We start from the raw sequence: 26,802 nt of genomic DNA, 5'->3' as shown, positions 1-26,802 counted from the left end.
ATTTGTTCTGTGTTGCGTGTGCGGCGCTGTGATTTGGTGCAGTGCTCAGCAGAGGCGCACATAGTGCAGAATGCCGTAGCAACGTGTAGAAAGGGCAGTGTCACCGAGCCGCTTTACTGGAGTTTCTGTCCCCTCGCGTAGATCGCCTTTGTGGCGGCAGGCGGGCTGGCTCCTAGATTGCCTATTAGCCCCGCCCTGCGTTTCCTACACTGGCAGCCCTGCTTAATGGTAAACGTCACTCGCACGCGTTGTGACGTCACAGTTGGCACCTGCTGAGCTCGCGAGGCAGCAACTGCCGACTCCTCGATTGCTCGATTGACTCCGCGGCGAAGGCACGAAAATACGGTGCGGGGGAGGAGGGGGGGGGGGGGAAGAGGGGGGCGGTAGGTGATTGGTTTTGGCGGCGGAAGGCGGTCGTTTGGCCCAATCGCGCCACAAGGGGGCCAATCAGCCGCTAAGCCCCCTCCTCCCATCCTCCCCCCCTCCACTTCGGCACTCTTCCGGGCACCGCAGGCAAATTACGTTCCACTCTGCGCCTGGTTTCTTTAAGATGACACTCACCTCAAAACTACTACCTTCACTTCGCTCATCCTTGGAATCGCATCGCTGGCTCTTGTGATACGAATTTAAATCGCATTTTCGTCGTGTGAATCTCAGCAGTACTTCAGTAAAAGCTTGCAAAATCGACTAGAGACTAAAAGAGCTGGTTAAATATTATTCTGGTGTAGAAGTGGTGTTACAACAGACTAGCAGGTACAATCTCCCCCTTACTTCCTGATTCCAGCTACTGTCCACAATAAACAATGTCCAGACCAAGTAATTAATAAGCAAAGTCTTTTATCAAGATTTGAGAGGAGCGAAGATTGCAATAAACTTCCTAGTTTACTTGGCTTGTCAAGTTGAGTTAGCTCCAGTTGTTCTTGTCTAGGGGTCTGAGTCTTGAAGTTGAAGATGTCACATCAGGTCCTCACATGTGGTTTGAACTAAATAAAACGTAACGTTGTTGTTGAGGCACACATAAATATATTTTCTCACATTTTAGTATATCATACAGTATATTGATTGTTCACATTAACAAAGCCGAAATTTCATTGTTCATACACAAATACGTCTGATCTCATGACAGGCACTCTTACGGCTCCCGCATTCTGCGGAAATAACAGTATTCATAGGTTTTACAATTTTAACAAATGAATTTGTACTTGTTTCAGGTCATTATTAATTTCGATCATTATTTCATAAATGAATCCAGAAATAAATATAATAAACAATACAGCATTTCGTAATTAATAATAGAAATTTTAAGTGTGCCAGTAATTAGTAATTTTTCAAATATTTATATAAAAAAATAATTTTAACTGTACATTCATAACTAGTACTTGTCGACTATAACATCGAAACTAAAATATTTTATAAAGTTAACTTCTTTCCATACATTGTAGCTTGAAATATTGCATACTGTGTATAAAATTATATGGAAGTTTTCCGAAAAACAAGTGAGATAATACTAGCCCAAACAAAACTCAAAAAATAATACTGGCATCGACAACTACTGTTGAGGGAAAGTACTGCTAGAGGAGGATGTACCGTTACACAGTCCGATATCCTCAGCGTCGGTTTGCTGCTGAACTGCAGAGCATGTTCTAAGTTCGAATATAATAAATTTCCTTTAGAGAGAGAGAAACTTTTCCGTCCATACAATCATTACAGATTCAGAAAGCATCGTTCATTCGTAAACGAGCTTGCCCTTTTCTGTACCATATCCAGTGAATCAACGGCACGTATGGGGAGCCGCCCGCAAATCGATTAACGCCCTCTCGATTGCTGAGTTATTCCTGATGACTCATAAACACCTTGGCGATCTGACGTGGCTTGGAGAATTGTGAATAATTATTAATTACAGTCTTCCAATGTTTCTCCTAGAGAATTGTTGAAGAACTTGTTAGTTAGCGTCTAAGTAAAGGTTTAAATAACGATGTCTGACTCGAAGAGATGAAGCTAATGTAGAACCATTTTCTAATGAACTCCATTTAGGTGAGAAATTGGCTAAAAGCAGAGAGTAGTGATTTGCGTTGCTGTTCTTAACGTGGAGGCCCTAGGTGCAAACCTTGCTTTACGTCTCACATTTTTCTTTGGTTTGAAGATCTTCCGCTGGCCAGAATGGCCAGCAGGTGAGTTGATCATCAGCAGCACCTCTGGTTCTAAGCCACCCAGTTGTCACGGAATTCCATAGCTCTTACCAAGTTGACAGCTATAGTGCAGCTACTTGTTTACTTTGAAAATAATTTACATGACCCTCACAGTTCCCTCAAACTTTATAAACTTTTTAGGCAATAGTTTTCAACGGTTTTCCATCACTTAGGCATATTTGTCGCCTCAAGAGGTATTTATTTCTGAGAGAAATCTGTGTAAAATATTCATTTGCAAGAATAAGACAAAATCTCACACAGTATGGTCGTGGAGGAACGTGCTTCAGGAAAGCATCCGTGCGTCTGTTTGACCCACCTCTGATGCTAAATATGTCCCCAATTTTTTCGTACTTGAAATCTGTAATAGCGTCTGTAAAGTTACAAGATCACGCAGTGACGTCGCAGTGTGTGAATTACCTGCACCAAAGCGACCGCTGACACAGAACCGTAGCCAAGTCAAACGTTGAACTTTGTCCTGAACGACACCCACGGACGCCCACTCCCTCTCAGCGACCCCGAAAGTACTTTCTAACTCGGTGAATCGCAACAACTGTCTGATGCGCACACAACGCCGTCCCTGAACAAAGTCTCTCCAGTCCCTTCGTTCCAAAACAATACACAACGTGGAACAGCTCTAAAAACTCAACATGCTAATCGCATGCGGCAACATTTCTCCACCCCAGTTCCATAGAAATCGACGCACAGTCTCGCTCCAGTTTAAAGTCACTTCCCCAACAGAATTGTCACCACCAGTACACCTCTCACGTCACCGTTCGAGTCCCAATATTGCACCTTATTTTTAGCGCGCACCGGAAATCACTTTTCGTGGGAACCCACTTTACAAAAGCAAATACACTAGCTGTATCAGCAACAAATTGTTAGGCACCCAGCAGCGCACATCTCTCACACATTCAGAGAAGAAACGTATTGCATTGCTAGCAGATGCAATTCTCTGAAGAAAGGCCCTCGGCTATACGGCCCGCAAACACCAACAGATTCCAGGAAAGTTTCTCTCCCTACAGGGAACAATTTCGAGGGCACCAGCCTGCCGTGCGAGAGGGCCTACTCCAGCGGGATCTACTATATTTCCAAACGGGAGCAAAACCTTTATAGTGGCGCTTCCTGCCCCCTTGAGCGTTTGAAACAGGACGTCAAGAATTTAAAAATCAATCGATTTTTCAAAAATATTTTCATTTTGTAGCGCACATTCTACTGAAGAGTTTGATGTATAAAACATATAAGTTCGACGAATGTAAGACATATTATTCGGTCACTGTGTTTCGCTCTGTGGAACTCAAACGTGAATGTCTTGTAATGCAAGCCATCAAATCTGTATTGAGGACAGTGGAAATTAAAATGTTCTCCTGTTCCCAATCGGTTTGTTTGACATCGTACCCCCGTTAGACTAAACTCATAATTAATACTGGTTGGGATTATTTGTGACAAGGAGCATAAGTACATTTCAAAAATTTGCACTCTTTATTTACTCTTAGCTAATAAATCTCTTGTGTGACATAAAATTAAGTACAGGAAATATAAAACCAGTGAAGAGAAGAGGCGAGCAAGACTGTATACATTTCTTCAGTTCTTAGGTCCCAGCATTTTTTTCTCTCTAATGTTGCCACAGATATATACGGCGTCGTTTCCTTTCTGCTAAAGAACCTCCTATCTCATGAAAATTCGTCAAACTTTTTGCTTCATGAAAAATCAAAATGTCGCTGCCTAACACTGAAAAAGCTGTTAATACAAATAGTAACCAAGACTGGTGTGGTTTCTCCATTTGATTACGCTATTTTGTCACTGTCTGCTAGATAAAACGAAATAGGCCTTTCTAATATTACAGTAATTGTAACACACGCCAAATAAGCGAGACTGTTTTGGCACAAATGATCATATTTATCTACCTCATTTACATAAATAACACGACAAAATATAATTCAAAAAAATGGTTCAGATGGCTCTGAGCACTATGAGCCTTAACATCTGTGGTCATCAGTCCCCTAGAACTTAAAACTACTTAAACCTAACTAACCTAAGGACATCACACACATCCATGCCCGAGGCAGGATTCGAACCTGCGACCGTAGCGGTCACGCTGTTCCAGACTGAAGCGCCTAGAAACGCACGGCCACACCGGCCGGCGGAATATAATTCACGACGTACCAATACCAAATGCCTATTAGGCCCACTACAAGCAAAAAGTTTTATGTTAGAAAATAGTTTCACATTTCATTCGTATGCTCCAGTTTCCCAAGTATAAAATTGAAAATTAGTAGTAGTGCGAAATTTTTATATAAATCTGGAATCGCCATGTTCTTCCATATAATTTATGTGAAGTCCTTGTTTCCTCTCCTTCTTCTTTCTAACAAAACATCTTTTCATCACTACTTCTGTTAATATTTCTGCCATTGTCAAAACTAATTCTCTGCTTAACTTCAATAACCCTGCCGAAATCATCAGTTGTGGTAGTGGTAAGGTCCTATGGGACCAAACTGCTGAGATCATCGGTCCATAGACTTACACACTACTTAATCTAACTTAAAGTAACTTACGCTAAGAACAACATACACACCCATGCCCCAGGGAGGACTCGAACCTCCGACGGGGACAGCCGCGAGAACCGAAAATCACCGGTTCATTTATCCCGCGTTAGGCGTATTACCTGTTCGTACAGTGCATTTTCCGCGCTATGCCGAGAACAGAATTAAGACGCTGCTAAGGACTGGCACTTAGCAGTGTAGCGATGTGGTGAAAAAATTTCTGTGGTATCGATAGCTACGATGCCAGGGCGTAGGTGCAAGTTCATAGGTTGGCACTACGACACCGACATCGACGACAGCGCCCTCTCTAGCAGGCGCTTTCAGCTCTACGAGCGCCGCTGAAGATTCTACCCAGTCGATCAAGAGCAGACAGCCGGGACGCTTCGCTTCAGCTTCGCTTAAAGTAGAAACTTTGCTCTACTTACGACAGGTCTAAGGCTTCGCACCTACGTACAAAGTTATGTGTGCCTCTGTATTTATTCATGCACCAGTAAACCACTTTTACTTACTTCCAGTACCGACGTGTCTTACCTCACCTGCTTCTACTCGCTTCCTTCATTCGGCCAACCTTACAGTTTTCAGGAGCAGACCCAAGCGCTGCCTTCCAGCCGGGATACAAAATTTTCTATCGAAATTTCATTTTCTTATATACACCGAGATGATAATATGTAATCTTTCTTACATATTATTTCTCTTAGTCGTTTATTTCCATTCTCGTTATATGAATCACTGGATTTCGCTAATAATTATAACAAAGCTTATCATTCACTCACCCAATTAAGTACACTATCAAACAGCGATTGACATTCACTCATTCACGGCTATTCAGGTCACCTCGTAAAGCTCCGTCCCCTTTTGTCTGCGGGAAAGTATTTTATTTCTACATGCGAACTGGGTTCCCCTGGCAGAGACATCACGTACACTATGCACGCATTCAAAATCAATTTATCATTCGTTCAGAAATCGGCTTAGATTGTGTTCAAAAATGATCAAGAACCAACAAGGTCTATCGAATAATCGCTAAGCGCTTTGTGAGAAAAGGATTGTTTTGTTCAATAATATGTGTGTGTGTGAAATCTTATGGGACTTAACTGCTAAGGTCATTAGTCCTTAAGCTTACACACTACTTAACCTAAATTATCCTAAGGACAAACACACACATCCATGCCCGAGGGGACCAGCCGCACAGTCCATGATTGCAGCGCCTTAGACCGCTCAATAATATGAATTTCGCGCCCTCTGCAATTGCCGTCCGGGTCGGATACCCCGGTGCCATCCGCCCCTCCCCCCTCTAGACCGGGCCTGCCGGCTTGCATTGGAAACAATACATCATACTCCGTGGCTCCCTGTGGTGTCATCCCAGCCCATGCGCAAACATCTCTCCTGACGTGAAAGCAGCCACCAGACCCCATACGATCTCTATCTCTGGCTGGCCTCTTCCGCCTTCTCACAATTCGGCCCATCTCATTAAACGTCGTAACAGTAATGACAATGAAAAGAGAGGCAACCCGTCTATACTTTCCGTCTGTCAAAATGACCATACCGTGCGCCACCTCAAATGTCAGCTTCCATTTTATTTCCCTGTGAACTTACTACTCTTTTGATGACAAAAGCACCAAGAAAAAAAGTCGTCCAGAAAAGTATTCAGCTTGTCAGAGTGCCGTGTGAGAAACGCATGTTTTGCGACTGTGAACACTTGCGTGGTGTCCATGTGATCTGAGTGTAACAGGAAGATGGAGACATGGAGCCGAAGCGTCGCCGCTGGGGCGGTCGGACTGTTGCGACGGCCACACGGAGACAGAAGACGGAACTGGGCCAGAAAAGGTAACAGCGCGTGACATGGGCTGAAACACGGGAGTGTGTGCGGAACACTGGAAAAATTATTGGTTGTAAAAATCATTTCGAGGGTTCGAGTAAATAATAGGCGAAGTACTGCATTGAGAACCAAAACATTCTCTGCTGCGTCAGTTGTGGATAAAACCTTGAGCCTTCGACGATTACCTCCTTCGTCTTCTTCAGGAGCAACTGACTGTCTAAACTGCTGCTGCTACAGCCTTATATAGCCCATAGACGACTTCTGATTGGTGTCTACGCCTGCGCTGGTGGTACCACCACTCCCGTAGTAGCGAAACATTGTGACGAACATGTCTACCTCTAGCCTTCATCGAGAGCTCGCTTCCACCGCCAAGATTACATCCGCTGTCTCTGTTGAAGGTCTTCTCGCACGTTCTTTTTTCTACAGCCTCTTTAATTACCACCTCTTTTGCTTCGTCAAATATTATTGTGTTAGTTTTTGAGGCCGCGCTCGGCAACCCGTTCAGCTCTTCGTCAGAGAGGAAGAGAGAAGAGAGACACACAGTTCACTGAGAGATAAATTATACACTACTGGCCATTAAAATTACTACACCACGAAAATGACGTGCTACAGACTCGAAATTTAACCGACAAGAAGAAAATGCTGTGATATGCAAATGATTAGATTTTCACAGCATTCACACAAGGCTGCCGCCAGTGGCGACACCTACAACGTGCTGGCATGAGGAAAGTTTCCAACCGATTTCTCATACACAAACAGCAGTTGACCGACGTTGTCTGGTGAAACGTTGTTCTGATGCCTCGTGTACGGAGGAGAAAGTCATGCCATCACGTTTCCGACTTTGATAAAGGTAGGATTGTAGCCTATTGCGATTGCGGTTAATCGTATCGCGACATTGCTCAACGCGTCGGTCAAGATCCAATGATTGTTAGAAGAATATGGAATCGGTGGGTTCAGGAGGGTAATACGGAACGCTGTGCTGGATCCCAACGGCCTCGTATCACTAGCAGTCTAGATGAAAGGCATTTTATCCGCATGGCTGTAACGGATAGTGCAGCCACCTCTCAATCCCTGAGTCAACAGATGGGGACGTTTGCAAGACAACAGCCATATGCACGAACAGTTCGACGACGTTTGCAGCAGCATGGACTATCATCTCGGAGACCATGGCTGAGGTTACCCTTGACGCTGCATCACAGACAGGAGAGACTGCGATGGTGTACTCAACGACGAACCTGGGTGCACGAATGGCAAAACGTCATTTTTTCGGATGAATCCAGGTTCTGTTACAGCATCATGATGGTCGCATCCGTGTTTGGCGACATCGCGGTGGACGCAAATTGGAAGCGTGTGTTCGTCATCGCCATACTGGCGTATCACCCGGCGTGATTTTAGGGGGTGCCATTGGTTACACGTCTCGGTCATTTTTTGTTCGCACTGACGGAACTTTGAAGAGTGGACGTTACATTTCAGATGTGTTACGACCCGTGGCTCTACCCTTCATTCGATCCCTGCGGAACCCTACATTTCAGTAGGATAATGCACGACCGCATGTTGCAGATCCTCTACGGGCCTTTCTGGATACAGAAAATGTTCGACTGCTGCCCTAGCCAGCACATTCTCCAGATCTTTCACCAACGTCTGGTCAATGTTGGCTGAGAAACTGGCTCGTCACAATACGCCAGTCACTACTCTTTGTGAACTGTGGTTCGTGTTGAACTGCATGGGCAGCTGAACCTGTACACGCCACCCAAGCGCTGTTTGACTCAATGCCCAGGCGAATGAAGGCCGTCATTACGGCCAGAGGTGGTTGTTCGTGGTATTGATTTCTCAAGATCTATGCACCCAAATTGCGTCAAAATATAATCACAAGTCAGTTGTGGTATGATATATTTGTCCAATGAATACCCGCTTATCGTCTGCATTTCTTCTTAGTGTAGCAATTGTAATGGCCAGTAGTGTAATATGCCGTTGATGTTCTGCAGTGCGCTCGGAAATGTCACTCCTGGACTGACCGACGTAACTGCTTCCGCACTCACAAGGGATTCTGTAAATCTCAGGGGGTCTGACGCCGAAGCATCGCCTTTATCTTCTTATGAGGTCGAAACTAGGTCTCACATGTCGTCTTCCCTCGACTGCCAATTTTGGTGGATGTAGCGCCGCAGAAAGGAAGGAATACAATCAGCGGCTCATCACGTGAATTTGCAACACTTCCACCTTTCCTTCTTGGAGAACGCTGACTTGATATCACGTGTACCGCAGCTCTTCCAATGACTAATTTCGGAATTCAAGTGGTCCGCGTCAGGAAAAGGTTTTGTTCTGTTTACAAGTGTATTTCAAACTGCTCTCTTGTGAACTGCACGATGAAAACTGTGGGTGATAAAATGTAGATCTGTGTGCCAGCTTGCGGACATTGAGTGGCCAAGATGTCTGACTAAACAGTGGAATGGATGTTTGGGTGCTTGTATTCATATGTGCAAGGAAGTGCCAGATGATAAACGTGTCGTCAACATAACGAAAACATGAAGGTGGACGAAGAGGAGACAAGCGGAATGTTAAGTTCTTCACAACGTCCCATAAAAATTTTGTCCACTGCAGAATCCATAGCCATTTTGTCGGTCACTTCATAAAATTTATCGCCATACAAGAAGTAGGTGGTCGTCTTAACAAACCGGAACAACTGTATCGTTTCAGGGGGAAAAGGCTCTGCCAACTGTTTCAATGTATCCTCCACAGGAAAGTTTGCAAATAATGAGACCTGTAGGTAGACTATGGGCAGAGTCCTGGGTAAAAGAGGCCCAAGATCTATTTTCCGACCTCCTAAGAGAATAAAGGCACGCCCTGATAACGGGCCTCAGGATCCCTGGGTTTCACAACATCCCTTGAGAGTGCGGAAGAAATTATGTCAGTCAGTCCATCCGTACCGTTTACGACCACTGTGCAGAACATCACCGGCATATTAAAAATCGAGAACTGGAGAAATCAGCATTCTCTGAGCACAGCATCGCAAACACATGCCAGATATTCGTCCCAGGCAGCTAGAGATTGTGATGATGTAATTAAAGTGGCTCTAGAAATAAGAAGGTGCGAGAAGAATTTCAACCGAGACAGCGGATGTAACGTTAGCGATGCATGGAAGCGAGCTCCCAATGCAGAGAAGAGGTACAGACATTCGTCGCAATCTTTAAGGTGCTAGGGAAGCGGTGGCGCCAACAGCGCAGACGTTGACACCACCTGCGGCAGCATCATCTACTTACTGGCCAATCAGAAGCCGTCACTCTTCTGACTGGTTTGATGCGGCTCGCCACGAATTAGTCTGCTGCGAGAGTCTTCTCATCTCAGAGTAGCACATTCAACCTACGCCCTACGTTATTTGCCGAGTGTATTGCAATCTCTGTCTTCCTCTATAGCAGTTCCCTCAAGTGTTACGGAAGTTATTCTCTGATTTCTTAACAGATGTCCTATCACACTGCCCCTACTTCTCGTCAGTGTTTTCCGCGTAGTGCTTTCCTCGTCGACTCTGCAGAGAACCTACTCATTCTTACCTCATCAGTCCATCTAATTTTCAACATTACTCTGCACCACCACATTTCCAATGCTTCGATTCTCTTTCGATAGTCCCACTGTGCAAGTTTCACTGTCATACAGTATCGTGCTCCAAACGTACATTCACAGGAACTTCGTTTTTACTTGTGCTAGTCTGCTTTTTATGTTCCCCTTGCTCCGTCCATCAAGGGTTTTTCCATCTAGGTAACAGAATACCTCCACTTCGTCTTCTTGGTGATCCCCAATTCTGATGTTAAGTTTCTCGCTGTTCTCATTTCTGCTACTTCTCCTTACTTTCTTCTTTTTACTCCCAATCCATATTCTCACTAGACTGTTCGTTCCATTCAGCAGATCATGTAATTCTTGTTCACCTTCACTCAGAATTGCAATGTCATCAGAGAATTTTTAATCCCACTCCTGAAGCTTTCTTTTATTTTCGTCATTGCTTCTTCGAGCTACGGATTGAACACTAGGGTAGAAAGACTACATCTCTGTCTGACACCCATTTTAATCCGAGCACTTCTTTGTTCGTCTTTCAGTCTTATTCTTCCGTCCTGATTCTTGTACATATTGAATACTACCCCTATTTCTCTGTAGCTTACCACCATTTTTGTCACAATTTCAATAACCTTGCACCATCTTACTCAGTCTAACTTTCTCCCAGGTCGACAAATCCTAGGAATGAGTCCTGATTTTTCTTGAAGTCTTGCTTCCATTATCAATTGCAACGTCAGAACCTCCTCTTTGGCGCCTTTACATGTTCTAAAGCCAAACTGGTCGTTGCCCAATAGATCCTCAATTTTCTTTTCCATTCTGCTGCATATTATTCTTGTGAATCTGAATCTGGTTGTGCGACTGTTCTCGCAGTTGTCGACTCTTGCTATCTTCGTAATTATGAGGATGATTTTTTTCCGAAACTCTGATGGTATATCGCTGGTCTCATACATTCCACACACGAACGTGAACAGTCGCCTAATGGCTTTAGAAATACGTATAGAATGTTACAATTCTGGATCCGCTGACTCTTCCATGACGAAACTTGTTTCTTCTTTTATCACGCCATCAGTCAAGTACTCACTCTATAAAGTAATATTTTTAAGAATCAGTCTCAGTTGCGCAAATTTTCTGCTTTTACCAGGTTTCGGCTAAATTAATCTAGCCTGCTTCAAAAGCATAAAATTACTATAACATGCCAAAGGTACAGTCAACATTAAAATTAAAATCTACAGTACCATGGTACCAAGTCGAATTAAAACTACTTAACTGAAGTCCATCCCCGGCATCTCTTCACCACGCGGTTGGTTGGCAGCGGTAACTACTGGTGAAGACCAGAAAATTTGCGCTGATTCTTCAAAATATTAGTCTATCACAGTTGCTGACGGCCGACGGCTCTATAAAGGCTCTCAATGTACTCTTTCCATCCATCGCGTCTCTCCTCTGCATGGAATTCCCATTGCATCCTTAATGTTACCGCCCTTCCATTTATTTTCACAGAAGTTTGTTCAGACTTTTCTATAAGTTGAATAAGTCCTTCCAACAACCACTTCTTTTTCGATTTCTTCACATTTTTCATACAATAATTTCGCCTTAGCTTCCCTGCACGTCCTATTTATTTCATTCCTAAGTGACTTGTATTGCTGTATTCCTGAATTTCCCTGAACATTTTAGTCTTTCTTTCGTCGATCAGCTGAAGCCTTATATGGAGCTACAAGGTCACCAGACAAGCAGTTTAGACAGTGAGTTGCTCCTGACGAAGACAATGGAGGTAATCGTCGACAGCTCCAAGTTTTGCCCTGAACTGAGGCGGCAGAAATGTCGAGAGTATTTTATACAAAATACTGTGTTCATTTCAGTGTTTGCTGAAGTGTCTTTGTGATTATCAAAGGCGGCGCAATGGGTTAAAAATTGGTGCCAAAAGTTGTTTTCTTCTTCTTGCTCAGCGTTTGTCTCACAAGCTGGTGGGGTCCACTACTTTGGCTTTCTGTTGTTATTTTAACCGATCTAGCACCTGATTTGAGTGCAAGACTGATACCTTGACATCTTCGTGCGGGATGTCCAGCTGTTGCAATCTAGGTTGTCCTACTGGAAGTTTACCATTTACTCTCGAGCTAAAAACAGTCTTTGCTAATGTTGTGATTCTTCAATTTCTCCAGGTGTATTTTATGACGAAATAAATATCGGGTGAACAGCCTGGTATGAGTGTGCATAGGTCACAATATTTCGGCAATCGACCACGTTGCCATCATCAGGTTCAAAAATGGTTCAAATGGCTCTGAGCACTATGGGACTTAACATCTATGGTCATCAGTCCCCTAGAACTTAGAACTACTTAAACCTAACTAACCTAAGGACAGCACACAACACCCAGTCATCACGAAGCAGAGAAAATCCCTGACCCCGCCGGGAATCGGACCCGGGAACCCGGCCGTGGGAAGCGGCAACGCTACCGCACGACCACGAGCTGCGGACTCATCGTCAGGTGCGCTGATGTACTGACCGGCGGTGGGCCGGCGCCAGGTATATATACGACAACCCCCCTCTCGCTCCTCCCTGAGGCGCTTCCTATGAGTCGGTGCGGTCCGCGCCCCGCGCGCGGTCCAGGTACAGATTCCGTTCTCTGGCCGTCTGGCCGCTGCGTCCTAGGTCTTGTCGTCCAGGAGAGTCTGCCGGCGCCGCACTCGTTTTTTTTCCCTCCTCCCCCCGCAACAAGGAGATCAAGAGTAAGGGAGCCACAACTAAATCGTGACAGCGGTTACATCCTTAACAGCCCGACTGCTACGGTCGCAGTTTCGAATCCTGCCTCGGGCATGGATGTGTGTGATGTCCTTAGGTTAGTTAGGTTTAAGTAGTTCTAAGTTCTAGGGGACTGATGACCAGAGTAGTTAAGTCCCATAGTGCTCAGAGCCATTTGAACCATTTTTACATCCTTAAGAAGGCGTGGGAACCCGCGATCACCCGGATTAAGAAGAAAAAGGATATTTCCCAGAGCGTACCGACTTCGAGGGACTCATTAGAATCGCCCGAGGGTGGAGCGGGAGGGGGATTGTCGCATATATACCGGGTGATTAAAAATTCAGTATAAATTTGAAAACTTAGTAAACCTCGAAATTATGTAGATAGAGAGGTAAAAATTGACACACATGCTTGGAATGACATGGGGTTTTATTAGAACCAAAAAAGTATTGCTAGACGCGCGAAAGATCTATTGCGCGCGTCGTTTGGTGATTATCGTGTGCCCAGCCGCCACTTTCGTCATGCTTGGCCTCCCAGGTCCCCAGACCCCAGTTCGTGCGGTTATTGTCTTTGGGGTTAGCTGTCGTCGCAAGTGTATCGTGATCGACCGATATCTCTAGGAATGTTGGAAGACAATATCCGACGCCAATGCCTCACCATAACTCCGGACATGCTTACAGTATTGTTTACAACATTATTCCTCTACTTCAGCTATTGTTGACATATTGAGCATTTCCTGTGAAGAACATCATCTTTGCTTCGTCTTACTTTGTGATGCTAATTATTGCTATTCTGATCAGACGAAGCGCCATCTGCGGGCATTTTTTGAATGTTTGTATTTTTTTGGTTCTAATAGAAGTCCATGTCGTTTCAAGCATGTGTATCAATTTGTACCTCTCTATCTTCATTATTCCGTGATTTATTCAGTTTTCAAATTTATACTGACTTTTTGATCACTCGGTACATGGCGCCGGCCCACCGCCGGTCAGTACATCAGCGCACCTGATGATGGCAACGTGGTCGATTGCCGAAATATTGTGTCCTATGCACACTCATACCAGGCTGTTCAACCGAGATTTATTTCTTCTTTGTTAATGTTGTTGCGTCTGCCATACTGCAAGGCGTTCCCTCAACTTACCTACTGTTGGTGCTACTTACGAACGTGTGAGACTATTAATCCAGATGTCAACTTGAGAATCTTTGTTTCTATGACAGTAAGTCGTTGTTCCACTTTCTTTGCTGAAAACCAGCACCATACAGTGCAACTGTAAGCGTGACAGATAGGTTTACTTTAGACCTGAGCCTGTCTGAAATCTTTCGGTCACCAAATACACCAGTCGCAGGACATTTTAGCCACATCCTGCCTCACGCCGTTAGATACCTCTACGCTGAGAGTTCCATCAGCAGCAGTTGCTGAACCTAGGTACTTGATAGTCCTTGTTGCTGGGGGAGGTCACCACCGTTGATTCTAACGGTATCCGAGTAATTCAGATGCGAAGTGAGACACCAAGTTTTCTTTGTGGTGAGTCGTAGTGCTGATGCTATAAGGCGGTCGTCTCAGAATGGGGCCTGACACTGCATGTCAGTCTTATCTTCAGAGGCCAGCATATCGCAAGATCCAGAGAACGCTTTTTTGCAGATCTGTTGTGACCGTATCCGTGTCTGTGATGAAGGAAGAGCGGAAGCCAGAGAACAGATTCCTGACGGACTCCTACAGAAACAGGAAAATCGCCCGATAGTGGAGCAGGGTACTGTATTATCCCGCTCATTAGGTTCAAATGGTTCAAATGGCTCTCAGCACTATGCGACTTAATTTCTGAGGTCATCAGTCACCTAGAACTTAGAAGTAATTAAACCTAGCCAACCTAAGGACATCACACACATCCATGCCCCAGACAGGATTAGAACTTGCAACCGAAGCGGTCGCTAGGCTCCAGACTGTAACGCCTAGAACCGCTCGGCCACTCCGGCCGGCCCGCTCATTAGGTTTTCTGCTTACATTTATAGTGTTTAAAATTACTTGGTCTTATAACATGGATATTAATACGTTACTTCGTGTATATACCTGTAATTCAACTTACATTTAAAAGTGCAAAATGCTTTTGCATGGGCTCAACTCTAGTGTGTATACATGCGGTGGGTATGGAGTAGGTTTACGCATCTGTGGGGTATATTTACGCGTTTATGGAAGACAATAATGAGTAAGCAAAGCACGCTACTAAGCTTCCTTTAATTTACGTCTATGGCTACAATCTTTTTTGTTTAACAGATTACCGGTTTCGGTCTTTAATGACTGTCATCAGATCTGTTTCATAAAAACAAAGTCCTAATGTACTGCAGCCATAGTGGCATCGTCAAATGTTAAATGCGGCGTCAGCATCGTCAAATACATATAAATCACATCACATGCACGAGTCATGTTGTCAGTAAAACTGTTACTCACAACATGACTCGTGCATGTGATGTGATTTATATGCATTTGACAAGTGCTGATTCCGCATTTACCATTTGACGATGCCACTATGACTGCAGTACATTAGGACTTTGCTTTTACGAAACAGATCTGAAGACAGTCATCAAAGACCGAAACCGGTAATCTGTTAAACAAAAAAGATTGTGACCATAGACGTAAATTAAAGGAAACTTATTACATACACGGGTCACTGTGTTTTTTCGCGACGATGTCGCAGCTTGTGACACTACTAAGCTCCTCAAAATATGTTTTGTTGGTAATAAATTTGTTACACCAGTTAACATGGTACAATACAACAATTTTACTGCCAGTAAACAAATTTTTTGGCGAATCTTCACCTGTTAGCATAATATGGTCTACACATAAATTTGTATGTTATTTGAAGACCTATTCATCATCATCACCGTGTTGCAATTTATCCACACTAAACATAATTTTTTCCTATGGCACCATCGTTGCGAGCACGCATATATTTAACACACTGCACCGATTCTTGATTTCTTTGTGACTGGTTGTACCATTTCAAGCAGTAAATACACTACTGACCATTAAAATTGCTACACCAAGAAGAAATGCAGATGATAAACGGGTATTCATTGGACAAATATACTAGAACCTCAGTCTTCTGTTTTGATGCGGCTAGCCACGAACACCTCTCCTGTGCTAACCTCTTCATCTCAGAGTAGCCCTTGCAAGCTACGTCCTCAATAATTTGCTGAATATATTCCAATATCTGTCTTCCTCTACAGTTTATGCCTTCTACAGCTCCCTCTAGTACTATGGCAGTCGTTCCCTGATGTCTTAACAGATGTCCTATTATCCAATCCCTTCTCCTTGTCACTGTTCTCCAAGTATTCCTTTCCTCGGCGATTCTGCGCAGAACCTCCTCATTCCTTACCTTATCAGGCCACCAAGTTTTGTCCATACGTCTGCAGCACTACATATCAAATGCTTCGATGATCTTCTGTTCCGGTTTTGCAACTGTCCATGTTTCACTACCATAGATTGCTGTGCTCCAAAAGTACATGCTCAGAAATTTCTACCTCAAATTAAGGCCTATGTTTGATACTAGCAGACATGGAAAGCCCTTTTTGCCAGTGCTAGTCTGCTTTTGATGTCCTCCTTGCTCCGTCCGTCACTGGTTATTTTGCTGCCTAGGAAGCAGACTTCCTTAACTTCATCTACTACGTGACCATCAATCCTGATATTGAAACTTTCTGGCCGGACCTAGACTCGAACTCAGGACCACTTTCATATCAGCGCACACTCCGCTGCAGAGTGAAAATCTCATTCTGGAAACATCCCCCAGGCTGTGGCTAAGCCATGTCTGCGCAATATCCTTTCTTCCAGGAGTGCTAGTTCTGCAAGGTTCTCAGGCGAGCTTCTGTTAAGTTTGGAAGGTAGGAGACGAGGTACTGGCAGAAGTAAAGCTGTGAGGACGGGGCGTGAATCGTGCTTGGGTAGCTCAGATGGTAGAGCACTTGTCGGCGAAAGGCAAAGGTCCCTCGGTCCGGCACACAGTTTTAATCTGCCAGGAAGTTTCACGTCAGTGCACACTCCGCTGCAGAGTGAAGATCTCATTCTGATTTCTGATACTCTCAGCCATATTCTGTATTCTTTAGATTGTTGATTACATCCAGCAGATCATGTAATTCTGCTTCACTTTCACTCAGGATAGCAATGTCATCAGCGAATCGTATTATTGATATTCCTTCACCTCGAATTTTAATTACGCTCGTGAACCTTTGTTTTATTTTTGTCATCGCTTCTTCGATACATAGGTTGAACAGTAGGGGCGAAAGACTTCTCCCTCGCCTTACACCCTTTTTAATCAGAGCACCTCGTTGCTGGTCGCGCAGTCTCATTATTGGTTCTTGTACATATTACCCCTCTCTTCGTATAGCTTACCCCTGTTTTTCCTCAGAATTTCGAACGTCTTGCCCCGTTTTACATTGTCGAACGATTTTTCTAGGTCGACAAATCCTATGAAAGTGTCTTGATTTTTCTTTAGCCTCGCTTCCATTATCAACTGCAAGGTCAGAATTGCCTCTCTGTTGCCTTTACCTTTGCGTTAACCACTGCAATTGCGCGGACAGCCTCGAGACGCCTGCCGGCCGATCTACACTCCCATCGAGCGCCACTGTCCGCTGTTCATACACTCCTGGAACTGGAAAAAAGAACACATTGACACCGGTGTGCCAGACCCACCATACTTGCTCCGGACACTGCGAGAGGGCTGTACAAGCAATGATCACACGCACGGCACAGGGGACACACCAGGAACCGCGGTGTTGGCCGTCGAATGGCTCTAGCTGCGCAGCATTTGTGTACCGCCGCCGTCAGTGTCAGCCAGTTTGCCGTGGCATACGGAGCTCCATCGCAGTCCGTAACACTGGTAGCATGCCGCGACAGCGTGGACGTGAACCGTATGTGCAGTTGGCGGACTTTGAGCGAGGGCGTATAGTGGGCATGCGGGAGGCCGGGTGGACGTACACACTTGGGGCGTGAGGTCTCCACAGTACATCGATGTTGTCGCCAGTGGTCGGCGGAAGGTGCACGTGCCCGTCGACCTGGGACCGGACCGCAGCGACGCACGGATGCACGCCAAGACCGTAGGATCCTACACAGTGCCGTAGGGGACCGCACTGCCACTTCCCAGCAAATTAGGGACACTGTTGCTCCTGGGGTATCGGCGAGGACCATTCGCAACCGTCTCCATGAAGCTGGGCTACGGTCCCGCACACCGTTAGGCCGTCTTCTGCTCACGCCCCAACATCGTGCAGCCCGCCTCCAGTGGTGTCGCGACAGGCGTGAATGGAGGGACGAATGGAGACGTGTCGTCTTGAGCGATGAAAGTCGCTTCTGCCTTGGTGCCAATGATGGTCGTATGCGTGTTTGGCGCCTTGCAGGTGAGCGCCACAATCAGGACTCCATACGACCGAGGCACACAGGGCCAACACCTGGCATCATGGTGTGGGGAGCGATCTCCTACACTGGCCGTACACCTCTGGTGATCGTCGAGGGGACACTGAATAGTGCACGGTACATCCAAACCGTCATCGAACCCATCGTTCTACCATTCCTAGACCGGCAAGGGAACTTGCTGTTCTAACAGGACAATGCACGTCCGCATGTACCCCGTGCCACCCAACGTGATCTAGAAGGTGTAAGTCAACTACCCTGGCCAGCAAGATCTCCGGATCTGTCCCCCAATGAGCATGTTTGGGACTGGATGAAGCGTCGTCTCACGCGGTCTTCACTTCCAGCAAGAACGCTGGTCCAACTGAGGCGCCAGGTGGAAATGGCATGGCAAGCCGTTCCACAGGACTACATCCAGCAGCTTTACGATCGTCTCCATGGAAGAATAGCAGCCTGCATTGCTGCGAAAGGTGGATATACACTGTACTAGTGCCGACATTGTGCATGCTCTGTTGCCTGTGTCTATGTGCCTGTGGTTCTGTCAGTGTGATCATGTGATGTATCTGACTCCAGGAACGTGTGAATAAAGTTTCCCCTTCCTGGGACAATGAATTCACGGTGTTCTTATTTCAATTTCCAGGAGTGTATAATTCCGGTGAGTGGTTGTAAAAAATCACACGAAACAGCCAAAGGAATCACCAGCAGTCCAACTACAACAGTGAGTGTGTGTAAGAACGGGATAAAAAGGTTGAGCAGTTCCTCATGAGCCACATATTTCTGTCTTCACTGCAAATCGACGCTTGGTGTGGTGTACAGAGCGACGGCAACGGACAGTGGATGACTGATTTCAAGTGATGAATCACGCTGTATTCTGTGGCAGTCTGATGAAAGCGTTTTGGGTTCGGCGAATTCCTGGAGAACGTTACATGCCATCATATATAGTGCCAAAAATGAAAGAGCGGTGGTGGAGTTACGATATCGGGCTTTTCCTCCTGGTTAGGGAGTGGTCCGAGTATTGAGCATAAGATACTCTACAAGCGGAGTGCATTCTACAGCGTCGTGTACTGGCTACAGTAGAGGAACACTACGGAGACGATACATGTGTGCATCAGCGTGCCGAACATACTGTCGTAAAACAGCATTTCTGAGGTAGCGGTGTGTGGACAGTAAAATTTCTGAATTGGACCAGGCTTCTCAGAGTTGCGACATCGATCCAATGGAACACCTCTGGGATGAGTCAGAACATCGACTAACTCCAGACCCCAGCATACAACAGCGCTACCTTCTCTCGTTTAGGCTCTTGAAGAAGGATGTGCCCTAGACAAGTACACTACTCACTATTAAAATTGCTACACCAAGAAGAAATGCAGATGACAAACGGTTATTCATTGGACAAATATATTATGCGTGAACTGACATGTGATTACATTTTCACATAATTTGGGTGCATAGATCCTGAGAAATCAGTACCCAGAACAAACATCTCTGGCCATAATAACGGCCTTGATACGTGAGAGATCTGGAAAATGTACTGGCCAGGGCAGCAGTCGAACATTTTCTGTATCCAGAAAGGCCCGTACAGGATCTGCAACATGCGGTCGTGCATTATCCTGCTGAAATGTAGGATTTCGCAGGGATCGAATGAAGGGTAGAGCCACGTGTCGTAACACATCTGAAATGTAACGTCCACTGTTTAAAGTGCCGTCAATGCGAACAATAGGTGACCGAGACGTGTAACCAATGGCAACCCATACTATCACGTTGGGTGATACGTCAGTATGGCGATGACGAATACACGCTTCCAAAAGTGCGTCCACCGCGATGTCGCCAAATATGGATGCGACCATCATGATGCTGTAAACAGAACCTGGAATCATCCGAAAAAATGACGTTTTGCCATTGTGCACCCGGGTTCGTCGCTGAGTACACCATCGCAGGCGCTCCTGTGTATGACGTAGCGTCAAGGGTAACCGCAGCCATGGTCTCCGAGCTGATAGTCCATGCTGCTGCAAACGTCGTCGAACTGTTCGCGCAGATGGTTGTTGTCTTACAAACGTCCCCATCTGTTGACTCAGGGGTCGAGACGTGGCTGCACGATCCGTTCCAGCCATACGGATAAGATGCCAGTCATCTCGACTGCTAGTGATACGAGGCCGCTGGGATCTAGCACGGCGTTCCATATTACACTCCTGAATCCACCGATTCCATATTCTGCTAACAGTCATTGGATCTCGATCAATGCGAGCAGCAATGTCGCATTACGATAAATCGCAATCGCGATAGTCTACAATCCGACCTTTATCAAAGTCGGAAACGCGATGGTACGCATTTCTCCTCCTTATATGAGGCATCACAACAACGTTTCACCAGGCAACGACGATCAACTGCTGTTTGTCAATGAGAAATCGGTTGGAAACTTTCGTCATGTCAGCGCGTTGTAGGTGTCGCCAACGGCGCCAACCTGTGTCAATGCTCTGAAAAACTAATCATTTACATATCACAGCATCTTGTTCCTGTCGGTTGTATTTCGAGTCTGTAGCACGTTATCTTCGTGGTGTAGCAATTTTAATGCCCCGTAGTGTATGTTCCGAGTAATATTTCAAGGGATGGGAAAGACCCACTATGGTTTAATAGCATTGTTATAAAACCGCTACGTAAACAAACAGCACTTCATCTCAATTTCAAGATAAGTAAAAACGTACCTGACAAACAAAAGCTGAACGGAGCGAAAATGGGCGTGAGGAGTGCAATGAGAGAAGCATTCAATAATTTTGAAAGTAAGACGTTGTCAACCAACCTCAGTGAAAACCCTGAGTGATTTTGATCGTATGCAAAACCAGAAAGTGGTTGAAAATCATTTATTCATTCTCTCAACGACCACACCGTCACCGAAACGGAAGATAACAGAGAGAAAGCCGAAATACTGGATTATGTCTTCCGAAGGTTTTTCACTGCAGAAGATCGTAACACTGTCTCTCCTTCCAATCGTCGTACGAACGTCGAAATGACAGATATTGAGATAGCCGATCGCGGAATTGGAAAGCAGCTACAGTCGTGTAGCAATGGGAACGTGTCAGGACCAGATGAGATATCTGTAAGATTCTATAAAGATTATGCGAAAGAACTTTCTCCCCTTCTAGCAGTAATTTATCGTGGACCTCCTGATCAACGAAAGGTACCTAACGACTGGAAAGAGGGTAGATCATTTCCGTTTTTAAGAAAGGCCGTAGGACAGATCCACACAATTGTAGACCAATATTGCTGACGTCAATCTGTTGTAAGGTTATGGAATATATTTTATACTCAAAAATTATGATGTTTTTGGAAAATGAACATCTCCTCTGTAAAAATCAACATGGATTCCGCAAACAAAGATCATGCGAAACTGAACTCGCTCTGTTCCTCCATGAGACCTACAGCGCAATGGACAACAGTGCTCAAGTTGATGCCGTGTTCCTTGATTTCAGTAACGCATTTGACACCTCCCCGTATTGGTGTATAATGAAAAAAAAAAAAAAATCGAGCTTAAGGAGTATCGAAGCAGACCTGAGTTTGGATTCAAGACTTTCTCTCAGATAGACCTCAACACGTCGCTCTTAACGGAACTAAATCGACAGATGTAAAGGTAATAACCGGAGTACCACAGGGAAGTGTGATAGGATCGTTGCCGCTTACAATAAATGATCTAGTAGAAAGCGTCAGATGCTCTTTAAGGCTATGCGCAGATGATGGAGTTGTCTATACCGAAGTAGCAACGGCAGAAGATAGTAAGAATTTGCAGAACGACCTGCAGAGAGTTGATGAATGGTGCAGACCCTGACAGTGGACCCAGAACGTAAATAAATGTAACATATTGCGCATACATAGGAAAAGAAATCCATTACTGCACAACTACACTATTGATGACAGATGGATACAGAGTCTGTCGTAAAATATCTAGGCGTAACTATCCAGAGCGACCTTAAGTGAAATGATCGTATAAAGCAAATAATGGGAAAAGCAGACACCAGATTGAGATTCATCGGAAGAATCGTAAGGAAATGTAACTCACCCAAGAAAGGCTTATAAGGCGCTTGTTCGTCCGATTCTCGAATATTGTTCATCTATCTGGGATCCCTATCAGGTAGGGCTGATAGGGGAGGTAGAAGATCCAACGAAGAGCGGCGCGTTTCGTCACCGGATCGTTTAGCTGGCGAGAGAGCGTTACGGAGATGCTAAACAAACTCCACTGGCAGACGTTACAAGAGAGGCGTTGTGCATCACGGAGAGATTTACTTTGAAATTTCGGGACAACACTTTTCAGGAGGAGCCAGACAACATATTACTTCCACCCCCCCCCCCCTCTCCCTCCCCCCATATACATATCGCGTATTGCCCACGAGGAGAAAATTCGGGAAATCAGAGCCAATACAGAGGCTTACCGACAATCATTCTTCCCACGAACTATTCGTGAGTGGAACAGAGTAGGAGGGATCAGACAATGGTACCGAAAGTACCCTCCGCCATACACCATTAGGTGGCTTGCGGATTATGATGTAGATATGCTGCTACTCCTCCACAGACGTCCAATCAACTCACTCAAAGTGTTTCCAGAAGAGTTCGAGCAGCCATAAAGGCGGAGGATGGACGCAGCCCGTTTTAATGTCCACCAATAGCTGTCTGGAAAAGTTTTTATCAGGTAGTGTACTTAAGACAATTATTTACCCACGGATATCACGTCAAAAATTTAAAGTGACGTCATCATGATGGGAGTGACCCACTCAGCTAAGTTTCGCTGCCATGATACCGATTGAACAGAGCACATTATTGGTATGCTCCAAAAACCATCACTTTGGATGCAGACGACAGATAAATACTCTCTTTCAACATGAGAACAGTGGGATTAGGTAATCAAGAATAAAGTCGGTATGTTGCAGGTTCTTTAATATTAATAATTTTGTGCAGTCGGATTGTAATGAAATAATGCTGTTGCACAATAAAATTGTAATTATGTCGCTTTAAACAGTAAAAGGAGACAGTTTTATAAAAAAATGTTCAAATGTGCGTGAATTCTTAAGGAACCAAACTGCTTAGATCTTCGTTCCCTAGACTTAAACACTACTTAAACTGACTTATGCTAAGAACAACACACACACACACATGCTCGAGGCAGGACTCGAACCTCTGGCGGGAGGGGCCGCGCAATCCGTGACATGGCGCCTCAAACCGCGCGGCCGCTCCGCGCGGCACAGTTTATGCTGCAGTAGTAGTGTAGTTAGTTTCTGTTTGGCTTTCGGCGCCAGAATGGAACTAACAATTTTATGTCAATGCTAATATATATGCTTTTGCTGGCTAACTTCATGTTCAACAACCCCAGCCAAATTGTACCTCACTGGATATTATCTTCTCAGTAACACTTTCTCCATGGCCATGAGCGCCCACAGTATGTTGCGATGTAGCATAATACAACCATAGTTGTACAGCAGCTTAATGCCCGCTGCTTCGCTCGCGTACACTGTATGGCGTACATCGATTCTTGTTTTGTTTTTATTTAATCCAATTTTTATGTTGTTATCGAATTGCAACGCCTTCTAAGCTTTGCACGCCAATTAAGGCCATATAAACATGGTATTTTCCGCATGTGATTCTGACATGGAGTTCAAAGTTTTTGTTAATCATGCCTTCTGCGTTCTTGTGGAGATATTTTCATAGTAGTTTTCACCCCATAACAAATATTTCTTTGTATCAAATCAAGAAGTGAATTATCAGTTCCTAAAAATTTAGCTTTAATTTTTTTTAATGTAGTGAAATATTTTCTTAAAAATTTTCATCCCCTTTTGCATTTCCCTAGGTGTTGAATTTCCAGAAACTTTGAAACACGCTTTTTTTTCTTATTTCCGACCGAGAGGGTAAATAACAATTATCACAGATGTACCCTTAAACTCTTTTAGTAGTCTATTCTCAAACAAATTTTCACCCTCTATTTTACCACATAGCAGTTGAATTTCCAAAAATACTGAAACATGTATTTTTTTGTTCTCTGAAAGAGAAACCAAATACCAGTTTTCATAGCTCTAGCTTCAAAATTCCCTTAACAGCGAAATACTTTCAAAAAGCCTTTTATTCCCTATTTCATCCCCTTAAGAGCGAAATTTCGGACAATCACTTCTTAAACGATGCCTACCTTATAAGATCCACAGTTTCTCCAAACTTCAAGTTTCTATCCTTAGTGGTTTGGGCTTTGAATCAGTTCGACCCTATTTCACCTCCTTTGGGATTGAATTTGCAAAAACAGTGAAACACGTATTTCTTTCATCACCAACCGAGAAGCCAAACCCCAATTTTCAAAGATTTATCTTCGAAAATACTTTCGCAATAAAATACTTTCGTAAAACATTTAATCCCCTATTTCGTCCCCTTAAGGCCTGAATTTTCAAAAGCAGTGACATTCGTATGTTTTATTTCTAACTGAGTTGCCAAATACAAAGTTTCATAGATTTAGCTTCAAAAATGTTTGTACAGTGAACTCTTTCCACTTTTTATTTCCAACTGAGAAGACAAATTTAAATTTTCATAAATTTAGCTTTAAAAATGCTTCCATAATAAATTATTTTCATAAAAATCTCATCCATTATTTCACCCCCCTAGTGGTTTTTAGCTTTGAAAATGCTTCCATAATAAAATATTTTCATAAAAATCTCATCCATTATTTCACCTCCTTAGTTGTTCCCAAAAACACTGAAACACGTTTTTTCTTTTTTTTCTACTTGTAACCGAGATCTCAAGTACCAATGCCCATAGGTGTAAGTTTAAACATAGTTTAGTAGTTCTTTAATAATGATATATTTTCAAAAACACTTTCACGCCCTGTTTCACCCCCATAGTGTTAAACTTCCAAAAATGCTGAAACACGCATTTTTTATTTCTGACCAAGAAACCATATAGCAATTTTCGTAGGTCTAGCTTCGAAATTGTCCTAATAGCGACATTTTTCCAGAAAAAGATTCATCTCCTATTTGACCCCTTTTTGGATGGAACTAGAAATAATTCCTTCTTAAACGACGCGTACAGTGTAAGATCCACAACTTCTCCAAATTTCAAGTTTCTTTCCTCAGCGGTCTTGGCTGGGCGATGACGAGACAGTCAGTGTCAGTCAGTCAGTGAGTCAGCCAGGACACTGCCTTTTACATACAAGAGATTTCATTACTACTTACTTCTAATTTCAACCAAAGTTCTATTGACAGTATAGTGTGGCGTTATTATATCACATTACATTCCCCCTTATGTTTCAGCTTCTCACATATCACGCTTTTCGCTGATTTCTTATTATAATCAAGAAGAAAATTTAAAAGCAGAACATTCATTATAGACGACCACTATACCCTGAAGAAACGCAAGGATTTGCACTCTGGCTATTAGCAACAGGATACACTTACATTAGTGACTTTTCTTCGCTTTTCAGGAGGTTGTGATGTCTGCGGTGACGTATGTGAAGCGCCTCAAAGAAATAGTTCGACGACTTTTGCAGCAGCACAGACTATCAGCTCGGAGACCAAACGGTTACCCTTGACGCTGTATCACAAACAGGAGCGCCTGCGATGGTGTACTCGACGACGAACCTGGGTTGCACGAATGGCAAAACGTCATTTTTTCGGATGACTCCAGGTTCTGTTTACAGCATCATGATGGTCACATCCGTGTTTTGCGATATCGCGGCGGACGCACATTAGAAGCGTGTATTCTTCATGGCCATCTGGCGTATCACCTGGCGTGTTGGTATGGGGTGCCATTGGTTACACGTCTCGGTTACCTCTTGTTCGCACTGACGGCACTCTGAACTGTGGATGTTACATTTTAGATGTGTTACGACCCTTGGCTCTACTCTTCATTCGATCCCTGCGAAACCCTACATTTCAGCAGGATAATGCACGACAGCATGTTGCAAGTCCTGTACGGGCCTTTCTGGACACAGAAAATATTCGACTGCTGCCTGGCTAGTACATTCTCCAGATCTCTCACCAATTGAAAAGTCTGGTCAATGGTGGCCGAGAAACTGGCTCGTCACAATACTCCAGTCACTACTCTTGAACTCATACAGAAGCAGCAGTTGACGGCGTTGCCGGGTGAAACGTTGTTGTGATGCCTCGTGTAAGGAGGAGAAATGCGTATCATCACGTTTCCGACTTTGATAAAAGTCGTATTGTAGCCTAACGCGATTGCGCTTTATCGTATCGCGACATTGCTACTCGAATTGGTTGAGGTCCAATGACTGTTAGCCAAATATGGAATCGGTGGGTTCAGGAGGGTAATACGGAACGCCGTGTTGGATCCTAATGGCCTCGTATCACTAGCAGTCGAAATGACAGGCATCTTATCCGCATGGCTGTAATGGATCGTGCAGCCACGTCTCGATTCCTGAAGATGGGGGGATGTATCCAAGACAACATCCATCTGCATGAACAGTTCGACGACGTTTGCAGCAACTCGGCGACCTTGGCTGCGTTTACCCTTGACGCTGCATCACAGACAGGAGCGCCTGCGATGGTGTACTCAACGACGAACCCGGGTGCACGAATGGCAAAACGTCATTTTTTCGGATGAATCCAG

The 26,802-nt window shown here is 44.5% G+C and overlaps 1 protein-coding gene across 15 annotated transcripts in view; it reads right to left on the bottom strand.

Moving 5' to 3' along the window:
• The window catches only part of LOC126266656 (adipokinetic hormone/corazonin-related peptide receptor variant I-like), a 1,027,110-nt gene that overhangs the window by 303,747 nt on the left and 696,561 nt on the right, over nucleotides 1-26,802 (bottom strand). The gene's annotated exons all lie outside the window — the stretch shown is intronic.

Source organism: Schistocerca gregaria, chromosome 4 (genome assembly GCF_023897955.1).
Source record: "Schistocerca gregaria isolate iqSchGreg1 chromosome 4, iqSchGreg1.2, whole genome shotgun sequence".
NCBI lineage: Eukaryota > Metazoa > Arthropoda > Insecta > Orthoptera > Acrididae > Schistocerca > Schistocerca gregaria.
This window is presented reverse-complemented; position numbering and strand designations above follow the sequence as displayed.